The sequence below is a fragment of the Epinephelus lanceolatus genome, chromosome 20, assembly GCF_041903045.1.
Source record: "Epinephelus lanceolatus isolate andai-2023 chromosome 20, ASM4190304v1, whole genome shotgun sequence".
In the NCBI taxonomy this organism is placed as follows: domain Eukaryota; kingdom Metazoa; phylum Chordata; class Actinopteri; order Perciformes; family Serranidae; genus Epinephelus; species Epinephelus lanceolatus.
In genome coordinates, this window is record NC_135753.1 from 5,654,636 (window position 1) to 5,680,779 (window position 26,144).

General features: G+C 40.0%; 1 protein-coding gene across 2 annotated transcripts in view; it reads left to right on the top strand.

The window, feature by feature from the left end:
• fars2 (phenylalanyl-tRNA synthetase 2, mitochondrial) overlaps positions 1–26,144 on the top strand; it is a 274,923-nt gene that overhangs the window by 5,942 nt on the left and 242,837 nt on the right. The window contains exon 2 of one of the 2 annotated variants that reach the window (XM_078162944.1): positions 14,518–14,742. The gene's annotated coding sequence lies outside the window, so the exon portion shown is untranslated. The remainder of the gene's footprint in view (positions 1–14,517; positions 14,743–26,144) is intronic. The other variant, XM_078162943.1, reaches the window with a different exon arrangement.

The following is a 26,144-nucleotide window of genomic DNA, read 5'->3' on the forward strand; positions in this document are numbered from 1 at the left end:
TGACAGACATCACTCTGATTGGCTGTTCAGGTTTTATTTCCTCGCCCCTGTAGTGAGTGAATCTGCCTGCAGTGAAACCAGGGCTAACAGGTGCTTCCTCCTCAGGCTCCACTTCATTCAGCTGCCCGACAGATCCGCTGCTTCTTCCCACTTTAACCTGAATAACAAACTTGAGCTAGCTGGGAGCGGCTAGCGGAGAGTTAGCCGCAGCATGACCGGAGGGAAGCACAGCCAGTTAGCCTCCGCTAGCCTCCCAGCTAGCCCCAGCTCTCCGTTTGGATCCAACCAGAGCACCGAGCCCTGGTTTGTAATTCAGGTTAAAGTGGGATGAAGCAGCGGGTTTGTCGGGCAGCTGAGTGAAGTGGAGCCTGCAGAGGAAACACCGGGACCATCTGGATGTAATAGTCCATGGAGGGGCTGCAATGCTCGGCTGACAGGACTCCTACTACTCCTGCTACTTTGTTGATCTCATGGATTCCTTGGACTTCCGGTTTCCCTTTTTGCGTCATTTCCTCTCACGCAGGCACAGAACATACGTGCTACTTGGCTGTTGGATGTAGTCTGTGTAGTGTGTTCAAATGCAACTGACACAGGGCGACGTGAGGCGACGTAGACGACGCAACAGTTGGCTTTCGTCGCCGCTAGTTCTTTGATGTCAGTTTGGTGTGTCCGCACCATTAGGTGGAATGTAAACACCGACCAGAACAAACGAGGAAAACTCCCGTGGTGAATAAAATGGTTTACAATTTATGATGAGTCTCTCTAAATGAGGGCTGCATGACTTCTTTAACACTGTGACATCTGTACAACAACCTTTGTTTATGTAGAAGCACGTTCCGCCTCCCTTTGTTTTCCCAGAGAGCTCTGTGATGCGGTCCGCTCGGAAAAGTTGGAATCCTGGCAGCCGTAATGTGCTGTCCGGGATGTGTTCACTGAGCCAGGTTTTGGTTTAACACAAGGTGGCAGATGTGCTTAAGACCGAGTTTTTATGAGTGAGCAGCAGCAACTCGTCCATCTTATTTGCCAGAGAGCGGACATTCGCCAGGTGTATAGACGGGAGCGGAGCGTGTAATCCCCGCTGCCGTAGCCTCACCAGCACTCCCGCGCGCTTGCCCCGTCTCCGTCTCCAGCAAATCCCAAGGAGAGCTGCTGCGCCTCCGACCAAAATCTCTGCAAAACTTGCTGGGTCGTTGAAAACTGGCAACAAATTTCCAGTGTAGGACTGACCAATGTGTAGGAGTTCCTCTCTGGTAAAGGTGAGGAGAGGGGGAGCAGAAAGATAAAAAATAAACAAAACCAGGATAAGTAGGAGAGAGCGAAGTCCAGAGGTGGCCATCCGCAGCGCTATCTTGGTCTTATTAGGTTCAAGTAAATTCACTCCAATTATAATCAGAATAAAGTAAAGAATTAAAAGTATAAAAACGTCACCTGTGACTGTTATACTATTATTATGATGTCATTGAATGATTCTGATTCATGCATTAAAGGGTTGGTTCATTTTTTTTGTGTGTGCGTTTGAAGCTGGGCCTACTTGTGTACCCAAAGGAGATGTCAGTGGGCACGCCCCAGTATGGAGAAGCAGGCAGGGGTCTGACACGGAAGCTAACAAATGAACTGCTTTACCTTCCCATCAGACTGCCAGTTCCGCTCTCGTCAAAGCCACCACACTCCACTCACAAAAAACAATAATTTTAGCTTGCTGAACACAGGAGCTGCTGCTCCACTGCTGCTTCCATCAGGTAGTTAGGGCCCGAGCAGGAGACCTGCGAGGTCCCTATTGTTTTTCTCCCGATTATTTTTTTATTTTATTTTATTTTTTCTTCCGCTCATATGATCGCATTTTTCACTGCCTGAACATATCCCAAAATTCACCAAACTTGGAATATAAGTCACACCTGGCGAAAAATTTTATAATCTATTGTCGTCCTGAATTTCCACCACTAGGTGGCACTATTATTAAGGAAAGAGCCTTTTGGGTCATAACTTCCATATACTTTGTCGCACATTCAAAAACCTTATATCCACGTGTTCAGTGAATTGTGCTGATTCTCTTGATATAGGCCAAGCCCATTTCCGCCTACCGTTTTTTTTTTTTTTTTCCGCAAATTCGCAAAATGTTGCAAATCTACTTTTTCGAACTCCTCCTAGGCAGTTTCACCGATTTGCACGAAACTTTGCACACAGCATCTGTGGACTCTTAAAAAAGTTATTAAAAGAATTTTGATATTCCAAAGAATACTCAGTGTTGCATATCTCCACATTGGTAGGTCTGAATGACATGAAACTCATTTTACTACTTCCCCATGAGCCCTTGAGGCTCTGTGCAAAGTTTCGGGTGATGACCACAAGGTGGCGCTCTTTAAATTGAAGTATTTTATATCTCAACATCGGTTGGGCGGATTAAAACGAAACTTGGTATAATTATTGTCAATGCCCTCCTGAGGATATCTGATGAAGGACTTACCGATCCGCCACTAGGTGGCGCTCTGGTGGCCGTCTAATTTAATATTTGGCACTGTGCCAACACCATAACACTCATGGAAATAAAATTGATAGGGGTGGTAAAGACTGCCCCCTGTAACTCATACACCAAAAATGACCAGCAGGTGGCGCTATTTTCAATGCAAAAGCATTTTTGGCAAATAACTCCCACATAATATGTCGCACATTGTTAAACCTTCTATTTACGTGTTCTCTGAATTCAGCTGAATTGTGTGGTGTAAGCCACGCCCACTTTGCTGTAACTTTCCATTCGCTAAATCGCAACAAATGAAAAACGTACTTTTTCGAACTCCTCCTAGGCGATTTGACCGATTTGCACCAAACTTTGCATGTAGTATCTGTGGACCCTCCTGACAAGAAGTTATCAAAAGAATTTTGATCGTCCAAAAAACGCCCAAAATATAAAACAGCAAATTCCTGCACATTGTTTTCAAAACAGACAGTCTTTCATATCTTGACCAAATACAGTCCGATTACCACAACACTTTTGCTAATTGTGTTCCATGGCCCGATGAGGGATTGTGCAAAATTCAGTGCAAATCGGCCAGTAGGTGGCACTCTGGTGGCAGTCTAATTAGTGTGAACGAAAGTAAATTGGAAAATCTTCAAATCCTCTTCAAAACTCATCGACTTTCAACCTCTTCTTGTCCCTCATACTTTGAGCTAGAGACACCATGTCAACTTTTAAAGAGTCAGAAGACCTTGAACTATTGGGCATGTATTCAGCTTCTACTTTTTGGAAAAACCTGTATACTGGAAATGTAAGTAAGAGATAACGTTTATTTTTTTATTTATTACAGCTGACAAGACTTCTAGGTGCACGGCCCCTGATGGCAGCATGCCCCGACACGCGTGGACTGCAAGGGCCCTTTCATTGCTGCTTACAGCTTTAATTAGTTTGTGTTTTTGTGTGACTTTGGTGAATTTGAACTAGAGCCCGACCGATCTATCGGTTGGAACAATTTTATCAGCCAATGCTGGCTCATCGCAGATAATCAGTATCAGCTTGAATGTTGTTCTATACACACCGATGTGAAAAGTTTATTTTTTTAACTGAGCATTATGCAGGAAAAAGCTGCTTGGAGTTATTTATTATGATGAAATTCCCAATACACACATATCTCTCTCGCTCTCGTTCTCACTCTCTCTCTCTCTCTCTACATATATATTTATGTGTGTGTGTGTATATATGTGTGTATGTATATATATATATATATATATATATATATATATATATGTGTGTGTGTGTGTGTGTGTGTGTATATATGTGTGTATATATATATATTTATATATATATAAATATGTGCATATGTATGTGTGTATATATATATATATAAATATATATATATATATATATATATACAGTACAGGCCAAAAGTTCCCACACCTTCTCATTCAATGCGTTTTCTTTATTTTCATGACTATTTACATTGTAGATTCTCACTGAAGGCATCAAAACTATGAATGAACACATGTGGAGTTATGTACTTGACAAAAAAAGGTGAAATAACTGAAAACATGTTTTATATTCTAGTTTCTTCAAAATAGACACCCTTTGCTCTGATTACTGCTTTGCACACTCTTGGCATTCTCTCAATGAGCTTCAAGAGGTAGTCACCTGAAATGGTTTCCACTTCACAGGTGTGCCTTATCAGGGTTAATTAGTGGAATTTCTTGCTTTATCAATGGGGTTGGGACCATCAGTTGTGTTGTGCAGAAGTCAGGTTAATACACAGCCGACAGCTCTATTGGACTACTGTTAAAATTCATATTATGGCAAGAACCAATCAGCTAACTAAAGAAAAACGAGTGGCCATCATTACTTTAAGAAATGAAGGTCAGTCAGTCCGGAAAATTGCAAAAACTTTAAATGTGTCCCCAAGTGGAGTCGCAAAAACCATCAAGCGCTACAACCAAACTGGCACACATGAGGACCGACCCAGGAAAGGAAGACCAAGAGTCACCTCTGCTTCTGAGGATAAGTTCATCCGAGTCACCAGCCTCAGAAATGGCAAGTTAACAGCAGCTCAGATCAGAGACCAGATGAATGCCACACAGAGTTCTAGCAGCAGACCCATCTCTAGAACAACTGTTAAGAGGAGACTGCGCGAATCAGGCCTTCATGGTCAAATAGCTGCTAGGAAACCACTGCTAAGGAGAGGCAACAAGCAGAAGAGATTTGTTTGGGCCAAGAAACACAAGGAATGGACATTAGACCAGTGGAAATCTGTGCTTTGGTCTGATGAGTCCAAATTTGAGATCTTTGGTTCCAACTGCCGTGTCTTTGTGAGATGCAGAAAAGGTGAACGGATGGATTCCACATGCCTGGTTCCCACTGTGAAGCATGGAGGAGGAGGTGTGATGGTGTGGGGGTGTTTTGCTGGTGGCACTGTTGGGGATTTATTCAAAATTGAAGGCACACTGAACCAGCATGGCTACCACAGCATCCTGCAGCGACATGCCATCCCATCCGTTGGACAATCATTTAGTTGGACGATCATTTATTTTTCAACAGGACAATGACCCCAAACACACCTAGGCTGTGTAAGGGCTATTTGACCAAGAAGGAGAGTGATGGAGTGCTGCGGCAGATGACCTGGCCTCCACAGTCACCGGACCTGAACCCAGTCGAGATGGTTTGGGGTGAGCTGGACCGCAGAGTGAAGGCAAAGGGGCCAACAAGTGCTAAACACCTCTGGGAACTCCTTCAAGACTGTTGGAAAACCATTTCAGGTGACTACCTCTTGAAGCTCATGGAGGGAATGCCAAGAGTGTGCAAAGCAGTAATCAGAGCAAAGGGTGGCTATTTTGAAGAAACTAGAATATAAAACATGTTTTCAGTTATTTCACCTTTTTTTGTTAAGTACATAACTCCACATGTGTTCATTCATAGTTTTGATGCCTTCAGTGAGAATCTACAATGTAAATAGTCATGAAAATAAAGAAAACGCATTGGATGAGAAGGTGTGTCCAAACTTTTGGCCTGTACTGTATATATATATCTTAACTGAAACTGTCAGGTAAATGTAGTGTAGTGAGAAGTTCATCTCTGTGAGAGGAGTACAGAATTTGTCCTTCAGTACAGCACTTGAGTAAATGCACTTAGTTACATTTAACCACATGGTTACAGACATTAGACTTAAGTTTGTTATGCCCCAGATGTTCCAAAAAGTTCCTGTGAGGTCCCTTTAAGAAGCTTTTAAGTTTGATACAACTGTTTTCCATGGTTTGATGACATCATGTTCAGGGGTGGACAGTGTTATCAGAGTGAACCATGATAAGGATGAGGGAAGACATTTGTATTTAGAGTGGACACTTGTTTTGTGAGAGAGGACAACACAGATACTCTGCCACACAATGGCTTTAATACCCGACTCGAGTGTGTGTGTGTGTGTGTGTGTGTGTGTACAGTATGCTCTTTAGCAGTGGATGTGTGAAAGGTCAGAGACACATCCTGTTTGTTGATGTCCTGCTGTCTTTTAGTGTAAAGGTCAACGGCAATTGTGTGTGTGTGTGTGTGTGTGTGTGTGTGTGTGTGAGAGAGAGAGAGAGATGCAGTGATTGTGTTTACACTGTGTGTCTTCTGTGTAGTCAGGTACATGCTGATGTGGACCACAGAATGTGTTCATTGGTTAAAACGCAGTTTATCACGAGTCACATTTCCGCAGATGGTACGGCTTGGCTCTACTACACTACACTACAACATACTCTACGAAGCACACTACGACGTACACTACAACGTACACTACAACATGTACACTACAAAGTTAGCTACAAAGTTTACTGCTATGTACACTACAATGTACATGACAATGTACACTAATTGCACTATGATGAAGACTAAGACATAGACTACACTGTACACTATTTACACTACACTGCACACTACGACACACACTATGTACACTATGAGATACATGCAATGTGACAAGACTGCAATTTTCTTATTCACTTGACCCAGATATTAAAAAATGGCAGCCCGCAAAACTGTGCTGTCCTCTACTTACACTACACACACTACAATGTACACTGCGGCATACACTACATATAGTACGCTGTGAAGTATACTATGATGCGCCCTACTTGCACTATGACATACACTATGAAGTACACTACGACGTACACTAGCTCATACACTACAACGTTTACTATGACGTACATGACAACGTATAGTACTTGCACTATGAGGGACACTACGTTGTACACCACAACATACACTACACTGCACACTATGACATACACTGCGGCATACACTACATACACAGTACACTGTAAACTACTCACACTACAATGTACACTATGGACACTATGATGTACACTACACTGTAAACTACATACATTACACCGTATTCTACATACACTATAATGCACACTACTTGCACTACGACACACACTACAGACACAACAACTTACACTACGCCATACACTACGCTGTAAACCATCCACTCTGCACCATACAATTGACAATGTGCAGACGTTCCCCTGTTTGTTGCTAATAAAAGGATAGAGTGTTGAAGATGATGTCATGCAGCTTCACGCTAGCCTGGAAATCCAGACCCAAATCAAGAAAGATTTAGGGTCTGGCCATGAGTAATGAAAATGGCCCAACTCGAGGGGCGGCACCAAGCATGCATTTGTAAATATCACTGCACGCAATTGGATAACACTACGACCAATCAGAACAATACACGGGGTGACATATCCAAAGCTTAGCTACCAGCGGAACTAACTGGTAGATTAGACTCTTGCCGTATCTGGTCAGCAAAACAGCAAAAACGTCTTTCTTGCAAAGGAAAGACTCGAGCGCCGTCTTCTGTTCCTCTTTTAGAGAAAAAGCTAAGTCTAACTCGTTCATTGTAGCGGCCAAAGCCGTTTCAATCAACTGGTGTTCATCCGTAGCCATCTTGCAATGTTTACTGACTGATTACGGAATTCGTCGTCGCAGCGCTGTCATCATCTGTTTAGCTCGCCTCTGGCCCGCCTATATCAGATACACCGATATGATTGGTGCAGCTCGGCTCCAAGGGCATGGGTAATGAGGATCATCACTGATTGCCAGAGTGACTCGCTGAGCAAATTCAAATTGTGCTCTCGCGAGATTTCCAGGGTAGCTTCACGCTGCATTGTTATGGTGATCAGCTGAGAATCCTGCCTACTCTGAGGGGGTACTATCAGTGCAGTGTAGGGGTGGTAATGGCCAGAGGAATCACAATATGATATTATCACAATACGATATTATTGCGGTATCGCCAGTGCTTAATTTGTAAAATTAGAAGTAGGTGAACACTTTGGGCCTCTGAGAGAGCAGTGTTTCCCCACTCCCAAAAGTGGGGAGCCGCCTCACTGCGCGACTCCGAATGGAATGGTTGTGACATCTAGTGTTGTCACCGTACCAAAATTGGGACCCACGGTACAATACCAGTGAAAGTATCACGATTCTGAGTAGTATTAGGATACCACAGCAAAAATGAGGCAGATGTGCCTTTTGTCATTTATAAAAAGATAAATCACTTTTCTATAATACATCAATGATATTTCAATGGAATAAATTACTTATTGACTTCAATACAGCATCAATAAGTGATTAACATAGGGGGGATCAAAATAAAATGAATAAATAAAATAAAAATCAACCAGCCACCCTCCTCCCCTGACAAGTAAAGAACAGTCCCTTCATAAGTAAAGAACAGTCCCTAAAGTGCGGTGAGGTTTGTGGACCGTTACCTGCCACAGAGAGAAATGTGAACGGCTCGTTTCTCCTCTGACGCGCCACATACCTGTGTGCTGCCATGGCTCAGTTGTCCAGGTACTACTGGGCAGTCATGACACCAAGAAGAGGAAATTACTGGACCTGGAGTCAGACTCGCCGGTAAGCCGTTATGTTGCGGCGCGGAGCACTAAGAGCCTCCGCCGTATTTGCCCGCCATATCCTGTCTGTGACCCCCGTTCAACCCACAACCGGCAGGATTTGATTTTCCTTTCTGCTGCTAGTTGAAATCTGTACTCACACAGCGAGCTGAGTGATTTAATTTGTGCGCACAAAACTATTTTTAGTCGCAAATGCGAGTAAAATGCTCGCACGTAGAGCTCTGTGGAAAACAAATCACTGCCGACAAGTAAAAATAAATAAATAATAACTTTCACTGCTCAAAGATACTCACATGCCTGGAAAACAAACCACTACAGCAGCATATTGCGTGCCAGATGGCCGGCGTGTGCCGTTATTGACCAGCGCGTGCCGGGACGGCGCATGGACACTCACCGTCTTGCGATTGACTTTGAACTGTAGGCTACTGTGGAGTTTTAGTACCGCAGTCTACCATTACCAGTATACCCTGCAACACTAGTGACATCAGCCAATACTGTATGTAGTTTTTAGATTGGAAAGGTTCTAGACCCATGCAAATTAGTTCCGGAACGCACCAGGGCCTTTTCTGAAAAGATCCTGGTATGCGTTCCAGTACATTCCGGCTCAAATTAAGCACTGGATATCGCAATATGCTGATTATTGCGATAAAATATATTGCAATTTATTTCTCCAAAGGAAAACCTTTGTCAACATCAGTTCTACCTCATAAGATAAAGTTATCAGTCTGTTCATCTGACTGATTTTTACTGCAGCAAAATTTGATGCAAAGCAGACAGACTGACCAACACCGTCATAAAACCAGTCATAAATGCTGCAGACACCTGACACACTGAACTGTTAGCAGATTCAGTGCCCTCTGCAAGGCCAGATAAAGCATGTGAGTAAAACGCTTCACATGCAGGTATCCCCCTAACTAAATGGCAACACCCATGTTTGAAGCGTTGTTTGTTACAACCATGATCCCCCATTCTTGTGCTGCATTTTGCATGAGGTCTGCAATGTTTGCTCCAGACATGGGGGAAAGTCACACAACAAGTCTCTGCCCAGAGAGGCAGTGAGAGCTACAGGCGACAATGAGGCTAAAAACAGAGTTGAAACAGGGCTCTGCGCTAACCTTTTTCACTAGGAGCACATGTGCTCCTAACTGAAAAAATTTAGGAGCACAGAAAGAAATTTAGCAGCGCAGTGAAAATTTTAAATAACATATTTAATAGGATAACAACAAAATACAAAGGCTGAATGCATGATAATGGCTGAATTTTCATGTTGGCTGCACTATCCCTTGAACAGGTGTCTAAATCCAGGGTAACTAGCAGCTATTGCTCGTTCATGACAGAGTCACGGAGGACGAGGGTTGCTCCAATGTGACTTTCGTGTATGGCTCTAGTTTGGAGGACGTGAGACAGCAGTCGCCAGTTCTCTGTGAGATAATATGCTATTATCATCACATATAATTCCACTGACCTTGAAGTCCACGCATCACAAGTGAATGCCACCCTTCCTGCTATTCTCAAAGATTCCTCCGCTTCATGCTTCACTTCTCTGTAGAGCTTGGTGAAAAGACATTGGGACGGAGTCACATACCAGGGTTCCAGTGTTTTTAGCATGAAACAAAAGCTTTCTCTGAGTTGGATGGTAGTTTTGTCAAGTAAAGTGTTTCCAGTGTCGGTTGATTTTTCAATGGAGTTGGTTTAGGGTTAGCTTGGCCATCAGTGGCTAACGCTACATACCTCTGGATGGTGGTGTGTGAGGTGAGCCCTCATGTTCATAGTATTACCAGAGTATTTTACTCTCATATGATACTGCTTGCAAATCACATGTCATCTCCACATCCTCTCCTTCTGTGTTAAAAAATCCAAATAATTCCAGACGTTTGATTTAAATGTCAACACTGCATTTCTGATTTCTGTCTCCGGTGCCTCCATCTTTGTTTTGATGATCTTCCTACCAAATGCCACTGACTGAGACCTCTGCTGACCTCACTGGGGAAAAAAAATTCAGCGCCATCTAGCGGATCGAAAAAGCAATTGATTTTATTATTCTAGTAACAAAAGTTGTATTAAAGTCAGTATATGTGAAACTGAATATGGATATAATGAAAGATTGATACTTGGTGTCTGTGTAGTGATACAATATTGCAGTGCAAAATATTGCAATACTATGCTGTATCAATTTTTTTCCCCTCACCCCTCGTGCAGTGGACAGCAAAATACAGAAAAGGACCTGGTGCCAAAATAGATTTTTTTTTCCAGCTGAACCATACAGAGGAAATGAGGCATTAGATCATCATCATGTCTGCTGTTCTGGTGCAATGGGGCTGTGTGTGTGTGTGTGTGTGTGTGTGTGTGTGTATGATCTGTTGTACATCTATCTTTGTGAGGCCCAGTCTGAGTTGGATCTTGAGGTTATTTTTGGGAAGTGAGGACTAAGGATGCACCAATCCAGCCTTTTTCCCCACAAATAGGGCTATAACTAGTAAATATTGTCATTGTTATTTTCTAAAGTAATCGATTAATTTTAAGGTCTTTATGAATGTCTGAATATTAAATAAAGCACCTTTAAAATGCCCTGTTTTGTCTAAAAACAGTCCAAAATCCGAAGGTGTTCAGTTTGCTACCATAGAAACACTCAAACAATCACTTGCCAAATTATTTTTCTGCCACAGCTTTATGCAAACTTTGAGTGTTGGCCAAGTTCCTATCCGTCACGAGCGGTCTCTCTCTCCACATTGTAAAAGGTATAAACACGTCTTCTTCAGTATGGAAAGTAATATACGACTACAGTGGAGATGTTCCTGTTTTTTTATTGTTTAGGTTTGTAAAATTTTAGTTCACAACTCATGAACCTCATAACAATAGATAAACTGTGAAACACAGTTCCTGGTGTAAAAATACTGCAGTTGCGTTCAGACACAGAGCTGTCAAACAGTCTTAGCTGCTGACTGAAGGCCTGTGTGTGTATTCGGGAATGGATTATGTCAATGAGAGTCCCCACAGGTATAGAGGTACAGCGCTGTGTGTCTCTGCAGAGCCGGCTGACTGATGGACGGCTCTGCAGGAGCGACGGATCAATAAAGGAGGATTTTCCTTCAGTCCCAGCTGACTGGACGAACCCTCTCCGTCTCACCGGAGCTTTCAGTCTGAATCCTGCAGATCAACAGACGCTGCTGTCAGTGTCACCGTTCACACTGAGCTGCTAAATGCTTTTTATCCAGTCTCTCAATCCAGCGTCACAACTGCCTCTTCACTATCAAACACTCAGACTGAAAGCAGACGTGTGTGTTTTGAGATGTTGGAATCTGAGTGGGAAGATTTCCCTGAAAGTTTTTGGCAGTGTAGATGACTTAAAATGAGACTTAAATCTTTGCAACAGAGAAGAAATGTTTTTGTCTTTTAAATCTGAGCTGCGAGGTGTCCCTCCCTGATATTGTCAGAATGGCCAAATTCCATTTAAGACTCATTTTCTGTCAAGCCTTTATGCAGGTGTAGGTGTGCCTTATAGCCGTTGAATTAGTCCGGAAAGGAATCATTTTCTGTTGGAGCTAACGGAGCTGACAGTTTTAAAAAAAGCCAGTCAGTCAGTGTTTTTTTTTAGTTAAAAAAAAAGTTGTAGGCTATCACTTAAGATAGTTAAAAATTTCTTTTGTGGCACATTAATGTAAAGTCTGACTATTAGGTCAACCGAACATCAGTATCGGTCGATATTTGCCTTGTTGACTGTCATCAGCAAATAATGCGACATTGACTGATGGCAGTGGCCGATGTTTTTCCGTTGTGTCACATCAATTTTGCATGCTAAAAAGCAGGACAATAGAAGATGTGTTTGGGCAGAACAGAGATCTTCCCAGGGACACCATCGGAATGAAAGGACACAGTAAAGTCATTATCAGTGCATCAGAGGACACACCCTATTGTTTCCCTGATAATGCTACATTGTGAATAACAAAACTGTGTTGACATCAGCAGGAGTAGAGTAATTTAACATTAGCTGTTAGCAGCTAGCAGCCAGAAATAACAGCTAATGGAGGTTACATTGAGTTACATGATGATGTGTTCAAGGTCTATTTAGTAAAAATGATTATTGGGTGAAGGTAAATTACAATGTTCTCATGATGTGTTCAGTGTTATCTTGTAAACTGTATATTTTGGAGACAACTTAAAAAAATACAGCTGTTTGAAGGAGAAATTTGTTGATGTTTTCACATATATATAAAATATAAAATATAAAATAGATATTAGAGAGGAAGTTATGACATATATAGTAAAAAGCTTTTGATGCAGTTATTATTTTAAACATGTTTTTCATGTCAAAGAAGGTGACATTAAAGGTTATTTCATAAATATGTATGATTAAATTTGTGCTTGTTCAAAGGTTGTGTAATGAAGGACTGTATGGCTTTAAAAACAGTTCAGTTATTTTGTATTCCTTTGTTTTCCTGGCTTGAAATGGGGAATAAATGAGAGCTAAAAAAATAAGACAAAACAAATAAACAAACAAAAAAAACACATTAATTTTGGCCAAATTGTCATTTTAATCATCAGTATCGGCCTCGAATTTCACAATTAGTACATCCCTAAATATAAGCCATAGATTTTTTTTTTTTTAATTGTCCAAAGACATGCATGTTAATAGGTGACTCTAAATTTCTGGTTGTCTGTCTCTATGTGTCAGCCCTGTGATAGTCTGGCGACCTGTCCAGGGTGAAACTCCCCTCTCACCCAATGTCAGCTGACATCAACTTCAGCCCCGTTGAGACCAGCAGTTACAGAAAATGAATGAATGAATAATAAGCATAATAATAATAATAGTAATAGTAATAATTGTTATTGCCCACAAATATGGAAATTTGCCTTTGGCTTCATTGGGCAGTTAAAACACATCATTGTTAAATCACACTACATAACACAACATGCACAGTCGAGACAACAATTACTGACATGGTGTGAAGAGTGATTACAAATTTAGCAAAGTTATTGCATTTAATATAAAATACTTTTTGAAAATGTTCTTGGTGCTGCAGCACCCCCAAGAACACCAACTCCAGCTCCAGCTTTACAGTTGTTTTCTGTTCTGTTCCAATAATTTTACTGGCCATGTTTGTAATTCTGCACAGTCTATCTTTGTTCCTGCAGGTGCCCACACCAAGTGCACATATTTTAAGTTAAAACACTTTTAACAAGACTTCTGTAAACAGTCTCTAAAATGTTCTTGTTTCTATTATAATAATCTAATTCCTGATTAGATACAAGCACTGCAAACTTTTTTAAAAAATTGTGGTCCCTGTTGATTGTAAAACTTAAAGTACAATCAAAAAAGGTTCCTAAATTTACTCTTGCCTTTGATGTTTGTGCAATATTTTTATTGATGCAGTGCAGGTAGAAGCCCAATCCAAATTCCCTACAGTGTGGGAAAATAAAGTGAATCCTGAATCTTGAACTACAGAGCTTGGTGTAAGAGATAAATAAAGACGTCTGTTTAAAGTCTGATTGTTAGATAGTGAAAGTCGACCTTTGAAAGCAGAACTTCTTCTCTGCTGATGTACCTGTGATTATTATAGAGGTGTAAAGGGAGATTCTGCAGATTTTTCCTGTTTTAGTTGAAATATAACACAGAATAGGGCTGCAAGTAATGGTTATTTTCATTAGTTATTCATCTTCCAATTATTTTCTTGATTAATAGATTAATAGTTTGGTCTATAAAATGTCAGAAAATAATGAAAAATGTCCATACCAGTTTCTCAAAGTCAGAGGTCTTTAAATGTCTTGTTTTGTTCAAAACCCAAAAATGTTCTGTTTAACATGATGCGAAACAGAGAAACCTAGGAAATCTCATGTTTGAGAGGCTGAAAATATCATTTTCTGGCATTATGCGTGAAAAATTACTTTAAAGATTAATCGATGATCAAAACAGTTGGTGATTTTGTTTCTGTCGATCAATGTACTGTTGCAGCTCTAGTATATAATAATATCTGTTTTCTGTGGGCCTTCAGCAAACTGTTGAAAACCTGACTGGATGAAGTGAGAAATAGTTCCAGAAAGTGTTGACAGGAGTTAGTTTGTTGTTTGTCGGTAGTTTCTCTCTTTGAATTACCGCTGTGAGCTGCAGATTGAGTTTTCTCCTGTCTCCTTTCTGCCTGGTGGATCAAGGCCTCCGACGTCCCCCCCCATCGATTGCTTCCTCCAGTGTTCAGACTGGCAGAAGAATCCGTCTGGGACACATCAGCCTGTGACCCGAACCTGATCGCCAACCAACCCATCCATCCATCCATCCATACATCCACCCAGCCATCCATCTTCTCTGTTCCAGTGCTCCGCTCCGGATCAGCAAACTCTTCTGCACCATTCGTTCCACACACTGAAGTAGGTGGACAGGTGTGTGTGTGTTTGTGTGTGTTGTTGTGATGTTTCACCGTGTTGAACATCACATTGATTTCTGCTCTGTTCTCTGTGTTCTCTATCTAAATTCATTATCCTAATGTGCTGCCTGTGTGTGTGTTTACATCAGTGGTGTGCATGTGTGGCAGGCACACTTTGTGTTTTCAGTCAGGGTGTGTGTAGCACCATAAAAAGTCTGAAAATTACTTAAATTTAATTTTCCAAATATTAGCTTAGCTTAAAAGAACACACATTTGATCTAATTTCATCTATCCATATAATTATTTCTTTTCGTCAAAATGAGTCATGCTCTTCTGTGTAGAAGTCCACATTTTTGATTTTACAAATCTGTAAACCTACCATTGAACCTAATTATACCGTCTTTTTACTTCATACTTACACTTACCTGTTGGGAAAATGTAGATCAACTTAACTCACTCTAGAGCCCCATTTACACTGCACAAAGAACACACAATGACATCTGGCTTTTGGATATAGTGGGAAAGCTTACAATTGTCATTTACATCTGGGTGAAAAGACAGTAGGTGCAGTAGTCACTTGAATTTATTGGCTCCAGTTCTGATTGTTGTGATGGAAATACAACACCCAGGAGATCACACAAATTTTAGCTCCTTAACTGGTGAGATGCAATGACATGCCACCACAAAATACCAGTCGTCTCCTCTGGGAGGGGGGGAATTCCACACAGACCAACCATCACATCTCATAACAGCAACAGTACTGAACCCACATGGACCAGTGGGTCCATTCTCTGACCAAACAGGCTGCTGCTGTTACAGTCACACAAAAGAGTGGCATCGGACTTTAATCAGATCAAAGAGTTGGGTGTTAACAGGTTGGTTATTTACAGACAACACTTTACAACCTAACAACACCTGGTAATCCAATTGAATACACATATTTGATGGAATTACAAGGTATCATGATCTGGATGCCCAGATAATCAATATCCAGCCACTCTGTTGGGTCATAGATCTATGTGGACGGGGGAAGACTTACAGGACATGACGGGATATGACGGGACATGACAGGATGTGACGGTATTGCAAATGAATGCATATAAATTTGTAGAAATCATAACGCAAACACGTTTCACATTGCATTGATATCTACAGGACTTTTTGGTTTTCTGTCCCCCAAAAAGGGGAGGGGCCTGTGAAATACTTGTATGTGCCATTCTGGTCTGTTGGTATATACAGCTAGTTGGTGGTGGGAATTTCTAATGAGCGAGTAAAGTTAGCAATGCAAGCAGTTTGTTTATCTGAAAATGGAAATGTGTGTTTAATAATGTACAGCTCAATCACTGTATAGAACTACACATATAAATGACTACAAATAAAGTCATATGTTATAAGAAAGTTTTGTTAAAGGGTTCGAAAATTCATTGGTAAAAATGTGTGGGAACCCTGAGAGTTGCGGTTGGGTGTAACTAAAAAGTTTAAAGTCAATACAAACATGTTTAACCATGTTCTTTAGAAGCAGTGTTTCTAATTTAAAAAAATATGACACAAGAAAATAAAATGAAAAGCAGGAAATACACAGCACCTTGTAACAAGACAATATAGACAGAAAACAAACACAAAACACAACAGCAGGATGTCAGTTATATGTTGAATAAACTGACATTTATCCATACTACTGAATGAAACATTGACTGGCAATTGAAATAGATCTGACATAAAAGTTTCCAAAATTCTCTGAATGTCACTGCAAACATTAGGTGTGCACATTGCTGGTGCACATGCAACAACATCAGTATTTATATTTATTTCTGAATTAATATTTTATGTGTCTAACCTCCCTCCCGCTGCATAAAGACACATTTACGATGGTTTCCTGGGATTTCAGCTTTATTTGGTGTTTAATGTCACACTGAGGAAAATGAAGCCAGCGCAGCAGATGTAAACAAACCCGACCTCTGCTTTTAATTGGCAGAAAAAATGCAAATCTAGTCGAAATGAGCGGATGCTTTGATGTGGAGCAGAGACGCTGGAGGAGGTCCAAATCAAAGACTACAGCAACTGGACTGAAGGGAACATCTGTGGTGATGATTCATAATGTTTATGGTGACAAAGTTAGAGTCCTGGAGAGGGTCAGGGACACACATCTGCAGAAAGACATCCTCACCCTAATGGAGGGGTTTGAGGTTTGCTTCAATTGCATTGCATGTTACAGCAATGAACAAAAAAACAATGATTATTTGCTATTCATCATGAAGTCTATTGTAGCACATTATAGTGTTTTCTTAATGTATAGTGAGAATCTCTGTAGCCAATGTGGTAGATTACAATTATCCAACAAGCAGTGGTGAAATGTAACATACAGTACATTTACTCAAGTAATGTACTTAAGATAAGAGATAAGATACACCTTTATTGAACCCACAATTGAGAAATTCCAGTGTTACAGCAGTCAAGGAGAAAGAGTCAGATTTTACTTGACTTGAGCATTTCCTTTTTATTCATCATTATACTTCTTCTTTACATCTCAGAGGTAAATGTTGTACTTTTTACTGCACTACATTTGTCTGACAGCCTTAGCTACCTTTCAGATGACAGTTTTTTATACCCCTCCTGTCCAGTAAAAACCATGTATCTCTCATCAGATGTGTTGATGTTGAATGTTTGTGATAAACTGAAGGATGAAGTGTTCCTCTTTGTGTTGTGTCCTAATCCTACTTCTTAAAGAAATAGTTCACAGCTGGAAAGATGGTATCTTCATAAACCTGGGCTGTCTATGCAGTAGAAAGTAGGGGTGTAAATCACCAGCGTTTTCACGATACAATATTATATGGATTCTTTGGACGATACGATATTTACCAATATTACAAAGTCTGCTACGATAGGATTTCGATTCAAGGCGATTTAGGGGCCTGTGAACGATATAAGACAATACCCAGCAAGCATTTTTTGGTTTAAAAAACGTCTAATAGCATCTACATGAAGACCTGACATCTAGGCTAAATCACGGCTGAATTTGGGCTGTCAGTGAAAATTTGGTAGACGTCTAACCATAGCCAAAGTGTAGACGTCATCAATTATACGGCTATGTAGAGACCATGTCCAAAAAATGGAGATAAACATATTTTAATTACTGTTGACTCTCCATACGTGATTGAATATCATACTGCATGCCATCTGCAATGGTGAAAATTACATTTAATCAATTTCAAAATTAAATCAGCTAGATTTGGGTTACGTGTAGCTAGACTAAATCGGAGCTAAATATAGCCAATACGTTTAAATCACAACTATTGCCTGCTGGGTATCATCTGCCCATCTAACACTGTCTGTTACAGAAGAAGCTGCCACCTCTTTCTTTCTTACCTTTGGTCATGAAAGATAAAAAGCCATGCATAAAAAATGTAAATAACTAACCACTGAAGTGCAGTAGAGTTTACTTTAAATTGCCTTCTGTGACACACACAAAACAAAACATGGGGGTCAGTTAACCATCAGGGCTTTCTGACAGAGAGCCCTTACTGGAAGAAATCTTTTTATTTTAACCCAAACTATCATCTTTTTCCTAAAACTTCAGCTCTATCTGTTTTAAAGACTACTAACTCTGCCCAACAGCCATAAAACATGGATTATTTAGCAAAAGTATAAAATTCAGCTCATTAAAAACTGACAAGCTTCATAGAGATGTCAGTTGTTTTTTGCAAGTCATTTGTTATTAGCTTAAACACCTAAGCATATTAGCTTAAACACCTTTTATGTTGCATAACTTAGCCTAGCAGCTAGCAGACTTTTCATCAATTCATAGCTTGAAAAATTACATTTATTATATATACTTTTTGCATACTCACTAAAGATGGTGCTACGTGACCAGAGAAAACAGAAAAAAGGCTGCAGTATTCCTTTTAGCTCAAGAGGTAGAAACTACCAGAATGCACTGCATTTTTTAGGTGAGAAATAGGTATCGCAGTAACAGAATCTTGGTTCGCATTTGATCAGCACTGCCTAATTTTACCATTTGATCTGAGTTTTATCTGAGTTTGAGAGGGGCGGCTCTCTCTTTTAATCTGCTTTTATACTCTTTGTGTCCATGATGGCAGGCATACAAAAATTGCAGACGTAGTAGTTTGAGCAACATTCTGAAAGCCACTGAAAATAAGCAGGGAGATTTGGGCACTGGTTAGATGGAGGGAACTTCACTTCAGTTCACATACTACTCACACTGTATTGATACAAAGCTGGTTGAAAATCTGCAAAATATCCCTTTAAACTACCTAACAGTATATAAAAGAGTTGGTATGAGCAACGTCTTAAACATCTACAGAAGGAAAATGCAACATACACATGAATGCAGCAGTAATATTAATCCAAAAGCATCTGATAGAAGGAAAACACTGACCGCAGGGGACACTTTACTGCATCATGCATACTTTTCCTTTGATTACCTTAAGCGTGTAAATAGACTTCGTATGTTACATTTAGCATTCTAATGTTAGCAAGTTCAGAGTTAGCTACTAGATTGCTAGTAGTTGCAATGTTTCAAATTATTCAGATTTTATATGTTATGTTTAGTAGAAACATGAAACCAAAACAAAGTTGATGATTACTGATCATTTTTTGCAATATTACCACTGGGGATCTGCATATTCACCATTTACCACCCCAATTGACAGAAAAAATGTTGGCATTGTATGTCTCTGCAAACTATGCGCATGTTTTTACATTATTATGTAACAGAGACATTGAAATGTAACACCTCATTATGTTTCAACAGTGCTGTAGTTAACATGTGGTTATGTATAGGCACAAAACCACTTGGTTTTTGTTAGAAAAATAACAATTTTAGCTAAAACTATCTCCTTGTCATGGCACTATCCCCACTGGAAAGACAGCGATGGGTCACTAATAAACAGCCACATATGAGTCCTAAAATGCGGCAGGAAAAACAGTGAAGGGTCACCATAAGACACCTGTGTTTGGGGGCTTAAAAAATACTGGAAACACAGCGACATGTTGCTACAAGACACACAGATTTGGGGGCTAAAAAGCTGCAGGAAACAGTAGCCTTTTTTAAACAGGAATTGTGCAAATTTGCAGGAAAGCCCAATCAGTCTCTTTTCAGCATTGACAGTATAACAACAAAATCATGGAGTGCAGCAAAATGCCGCCTACCTACTTTTGTTTATACAGAATGCACCTTTTTCGGGGCAATGGGGGGCGTGAGCAAGTAACAAAACATGTAGTTCAGCGTGTGACGTAAACAGTGACGTGGGAGGGAAGCTGCGGCTGGTCAGTCCTTCAGCAATTCTCTCGTAAGTCGGCTCGTTCGTCACCGTCCCCGTCAACTGACGGTTAATGGCCTCTTTGTTTGCGAGGGCAAGGAGGGTGTGCAATTCCTTGTCTCCCCAGTTGCTCATCTTTACAGTGTCTGTCAGGTTTGCGTTCCCCTCTTGCTACTAGCTGCTTGCTAATTCCTGCTATCAGCTGTTTCCTGTTTATCCACCACCAGTGGCTCGCACGTGCGGCGTCATCAACAGCTCCTCCCACAAGTCTTCAGCAGCACCTTGGAAGGCTGCCTCAGTCTGTTTAAACTAGAAGGGTTCTGCCAATATGACTACCCTGCGAGGCAGAAAATTTGGCACCTTGGATCAACTCGCCAATCCGGCTCTGTGTGTCTAAACGCTCGCAGCTTGCCGGCAAAACGGCCCAACATTCGCGGATAATCTGGCAGTGTAAAAGGGGCTTGAGATGACTACCTATTGCCAACAATTTCCTCAAGTGACTGGATTGAAATTCATCATAAATTAAACATCTTGACTAATATAAAGGAAGTGTTTTCAAAAATCACAGCAGAAGAAGAGAAGACCAAGAAGACCAAATCAGACTCTTGTGACTACTTTGTTAGGTTACTATTTTAACTTTAAATCCTTGACTTACATCACTTTGACCTTGTTTCATATGACGTATATCAAACACTAAACTGAATTTTCATTGGTTTGTTTTCTGTCATTCCTGCACATCTCTGTTCTTTGAAATTCCTTAAATTATTTTTAGTTTCTTCCACCCCTAGCCCTTCTGAAAAGCAGTTTGTGTTCGTCTGTCTAATCAGGAAACTTCCCTGATTTAGTAATGAGACACACACACACACACACACACACACACACACACACACACACACATATTAGTATTGGAAGTCCGCCTGTAGTCTTGTTTAACCCAGCTGCCTCTTCCTGTAGAAGTGAGGGTTGGAGGGAGGAGGGGAGATCAGAGCTGCAGCCTTCATTAGCTTTCATTAATAACAGAAGAGGCGTCCACATCCAGCACTCTCCCTCAGCATTCGCCTGTAATTACTGTCCACTGTAGATTTCAACCAGGGAGACATCACCTCTGGATCTCATCACAGCGCTCGCAGCAGTCAGAGCCTTGTGTTCGACTCATGTTTACTCCAAACCTTTAGAGGACATGTTGGGAAATTAAAACACTTCTCTGTAGAGGTGCAAATAATGGACACGTAAACACTAGTCAACAGCTTCTGATGCAGCAGCAGGTTTTGCTTTTAATTTAGGTGTGTGTGTGTGTGTGTGTGTGTGTGTTAAGGATTTTTTGAAGCTCATGATGTGGACAAAATTAAAGGGGCGTCAAAAAAAGAGAACAAACAAACTGAACATTGTACCTTAGGGCTTTGAAATCATCAAGTTGATGCTGATTTCTCCTCCAACTCATAGTAAAACTGCATTTAAACAAACATTTGCCATAATAATCTGAAAGGAACAGTGTGTAAGATTTAGGGGGATTTAGTGGCATCTAGCGGTGAGGGTTGCAGATTGCAACCAGCCGAAACTTCTCCTGGTTAGAATTCCTTCAATGTTAATTGTTCAGTAGGTTTGGGAGCTGAATTATCCACAGAGGTCTCTTCCTCTCAAACAAACACACCAGGTGATTTAAACCAGTAAAAACACTGAACAAAGAAGTTTCACATTTAGGAAATCTGTTTCTTCGACACTGCTCGTTGTGGAGGGGCTGTTTACTACATTGGCTGATGCAAAAACACCAATGTCCCTATCAAGAGCCAATGTTTAGTTTGTCCATTCTGGGCTACTGTAGAAACATGGCGGTGCAACATGGCAATCTCTGGTCAAGGACTTGCTCTCTATGTAGATATAAACGGCTCATTCTGAGGTCATGAAAACACAACAATTTTTATTTTAAGGTGATTCCACACTAGAGCGTACAGTGTACCTGAGCAGGTAGAGTATAGTGAACCTGAGCAGGTAGAGTACTGTGTTTCATGGCATTTTATGAGATTCAAATCCAGTATTAAATCCCTTATTGGATCTTATTTGCTTCAAGAATCTAAGCTACCACACAGCAAACATTGGTCTAGGCGAGGAACATGTTGCACAGATGATCAGAGGACTAACAGGGGCCCAGGAGCTCCCAGGGGCCTCCTGGCAGATTCGTCTGGACTGCAACCAACTCCATTAATCAGATTTGAGGATAGGGTGTAATCAGATCCACCAATTATAAATAAAGTAATAAAAAAAAGCTGCCTAGCAGTGCATTATGTTTTACTGCCTGATTCTAAATTAATTAGTGCATAATTTGAATAATAAAACAGTAAAAGCCGACTGGGATTAAATTTGTATGTTGGAGCTGAATCTTTAAGAGTTACAGCCAAGGTGATTAGCTAGCTAATGGCCTCCTTTAGTGGCATTACATTTGCATCCGTGTATGTTGTGTCTCTTGGCTTCCGGCCTGGTCTGGTTGTGTTAAAGCAGCAACAGGAGCTTTGAGTGTGCTGTCTGAGCTGATCCACACTGACAGTCTGAATGTTAAGAGGCTTAACTAATACATCACTGCATTGAAACATGTCAACATGTTAGGACTGCTTTTACTATTTGGGCTGTGAGAGTTTCCAATGTTTGCGGTCAGAATGCACCATAAGTATGAGGACACCTGAGACTGCAGTTTGTGGTGCTGTTTGTTCTTTATTTGGATCCCCATTAGCTTCCACAAAACAGTTGCTAATTTACCTGTTCTCCAAACAGAAACAATAATAATAAAAACAGCTTGGATTTAAACAGTTTCAGTGACATGAGAGGATAATGAAAAATGGAAAATGAGTGAAATGGCTTTACATATGAAACGATTAACAATGTGGCCTACAATGGAAACAAAAACAGAGTTGACAAAAATACATACATAATAAAGAATTTAAATAAATTACTACTACTACTACTACTACTAATGATAATAATAATAATAATAATAATAATAATAATAATAATAATAATAATGATTGTTGTTGTTACTATTATTATTGTTATTGTTGTTATTTTAGATAGTAAATGAATGAAGAAAAAAGGTATAAATGAAATAAAATTCAAGTAAAAATTAGGCAAAAATGTCAAATTAAATTAAAAGTGTGCACATTTATGACTGTATGCTCTGTATGCTTGTGGCTTCAGTGATTCATAACAGTTGACAAACCTGTTGTATATCGTCATTGACTGCTGCCTCCTCACTCCAGAAACTGTCTCGGATAAAAACAACAAGCCTTATTGTCTGGTGCAGGCCTCATTTTGTCCTTCGTCAAGTCTCAAAAATTGACACCAGTAAAAACGTTTGGTCTCATTTTGACCTGGAACATCTGGAGATAAATTTCATGTTATAATCCACTAAAGTTAGGGACAATATGAGATCAATTAGTCACCGTTTTTGTTATCTTCATCACCATCTTGACTGAAAGGGAGCTGTGACGGACATTTGCACCACGTTCAGCTCTGCGGTCCAGCTGCAACACTGGTTTTGTCCCATCCACCGCATATAATCATTCCACAGTTTCAGAAGGCGAGCGTTTTGCCTGCCTGATTTTGTTGACTTGCAGATTTTATTGATTTGGTTATTTTTCCCTGATATTTTTGCTTCTACCATAAGAAAGTCAGCAGGCTATGTAGGTAAATGTTTCTTTTTATGTCTAATTTAATGTGTTTTTTTGTGATGGTATTTCCTACTTTGTTGTGCTGTGCTGTGCTGTGCCGACAAAGTTAATGTTGTTAAAAGTTCAGCCATAAACGACATGGATCAAAGATTTGTAGCTGTGTTTTAGTTATTAAAAATACTAATTCTTCCTAATGATTATGTTTTATCTGTAGTTCACATACAGTGCCTGTTAGCAGTCGAATTCGATCTGCTCTGTGCAACGTGTTTTGGCTCCATCATAAATAAATGAGGTGTATTTATACTGACTTCTGAAATGCGTCTGCTGGAAATGCAGGGATTGGCTAGAGTGGCTGTGATCTTCCCAGGCCAAGATCTGCACTCTACTGAGTGCACTTTATTAGTTCTGCAGTTTTTTTTTCCTTTTCTTTTTTCTTTTTTTGGTCTGTAATGCACTTTGTAAACTTGTAAAGAAAAGTGCCACATAAGTGAAGTTTATCATATTATATATTCTGATGATAATAATAATGATGATAATAATAACAATTAAAACAAAAAGATTCTAAAACAGTAGTAACCAAAGTAACATCTCCTTGAGATTGATCAGATTTTGTTTTAGTAGCTCTTGTGTTTCATTACATGGATACCTTTTTGTATTTAGCCCTCACTGATTTACATGGGGTGGACAGAATAAGAATAATAAGAAACACCTATCAGTGTAATGCTGTAAAGTTAAACAGCTCCACAAATTGCAACAATAATCATCAGGTTAAATCAACACGGCTCTAAAACTGTTTAATTTCAAAGTGAACAGAACTTTAGACTGAATTAGGTTTTAGCTTGGTGTACCTAATAAACTGGCAGTAAATGCTTGAATAAATATTTACCTAAACTCTGTGTAAAGGAAGGGACATAGGTGTCCACATACTTTTGGCCGCAGTTGTTCACACTCACATACTGGGGAATTAGGATCATCTAAGGCTGAAGTTTTACTTTTATGTAAAATATAAATGTTAATTTAAAAAATATACATTTGTAAAAAGTAGTAAATAAAGATAAATGAAATGAATAATTAAAAATAAACAAATCAATAAATATTTCACCCTTTATTCAACTGAGGTAAGAAACATTTTCAGAGGCAGAAATAAATGCAATTATTTTCACTATAGTATAGGCCTATATATGAGCAGTATAAGGTTGATTTGGAGCTCCTGCCAAGTTGTTGAACTTGCATTAAAAATGATGCAACACACAAATTCCCAGTGTGATTCTCAAGTAGCTGAAGTTATAATTAGATCGTATAAAACTGCCGTCACAGACCAGAAAAAGAGACTGACTGTGCAGTTGTTTATATTTCTGCAGTTTGCAAGAGCTGAATTTATGACTAAGAACTAAAAGTCGGCACAGATGATCTCTGCAGTCACTGAAGCATTCTTATTATAGGCTATCCCAAATTATAATTCTCTAAAAAATATTTTCTTGCTCTGTAACATCCTCATAACACACTATAATGTGGAGTCCTGACTGCACTTCAGACATAATAAACATGATAACATGCCAAACACAATCCAAACCAACCAAACTTTCTTTAAAATCAAAGTTTCCAAATATTTCAGGCTGAATTTTACTGGTGAAATGTGTTGAAAACAATGCGAAGACATGAAGAATATTGTGTTTAATGTCTCCTGTTCCACTCAGTGTAACAATGAAAATCTGCAACAAACTGATATAGAATATTTACATTTACTGGAAACAGAGTGACTTCTGTTCTCCTGGTTGTTGTCGGTGGGGTTGTAAATGAGGTCAGACCCCTTGATGTGCAGTTCTAACCAAATTATCTGAGAGGAAGCCGCCTGCCTGATCATTCCTAATGATAGGGCGTCATGTAACAACATCAGCTGTTTGCAGGTCCACTGTAGGCGTTCAGGGTCGGGTTTAATTAATCCGCAGGAAGATGAGTGACGGCTTTACTTCTCATCAGAGAAATATTCCATCAGTTTAGGATCAGACTCAGAATACTTAACCAGTTAAAACTCATTTGATGAGTCAAGTTGTAATACATACACCAACTGTGTGCTTGCAGATGTGAAGTCTTTGTGGTATTTTTATAGAGCTTTTTTTCCCTTTTTAAAGTAGAGTGCCGCACTTCAAAGTGAATTAGCCTGCAGAAATTGTAAAACTATCAATATATCTGAGTGTAGCTGGAGCACAAAGCTGCATCAGTGTGAATCTAGTGATGGTCTGTAGTAATTAGGACTTCACAATTTATCAAATATTATTCATGATCATGATTTTGGTTTCCCACAATTAAATTAACATGTTGGTCTGTGATATTGATGTTTAAAATGTGTGCTCTGCTCATAGAAAGCTCTGCCACATATCAAACTAAGCAACTTCTAAACTAGGAGCTGTCTGCTACGCGTGCACTCTCAGCTTGTGAGAAACTTCACTGACTGCTGTGACTGCAGACAGGCAGAACAA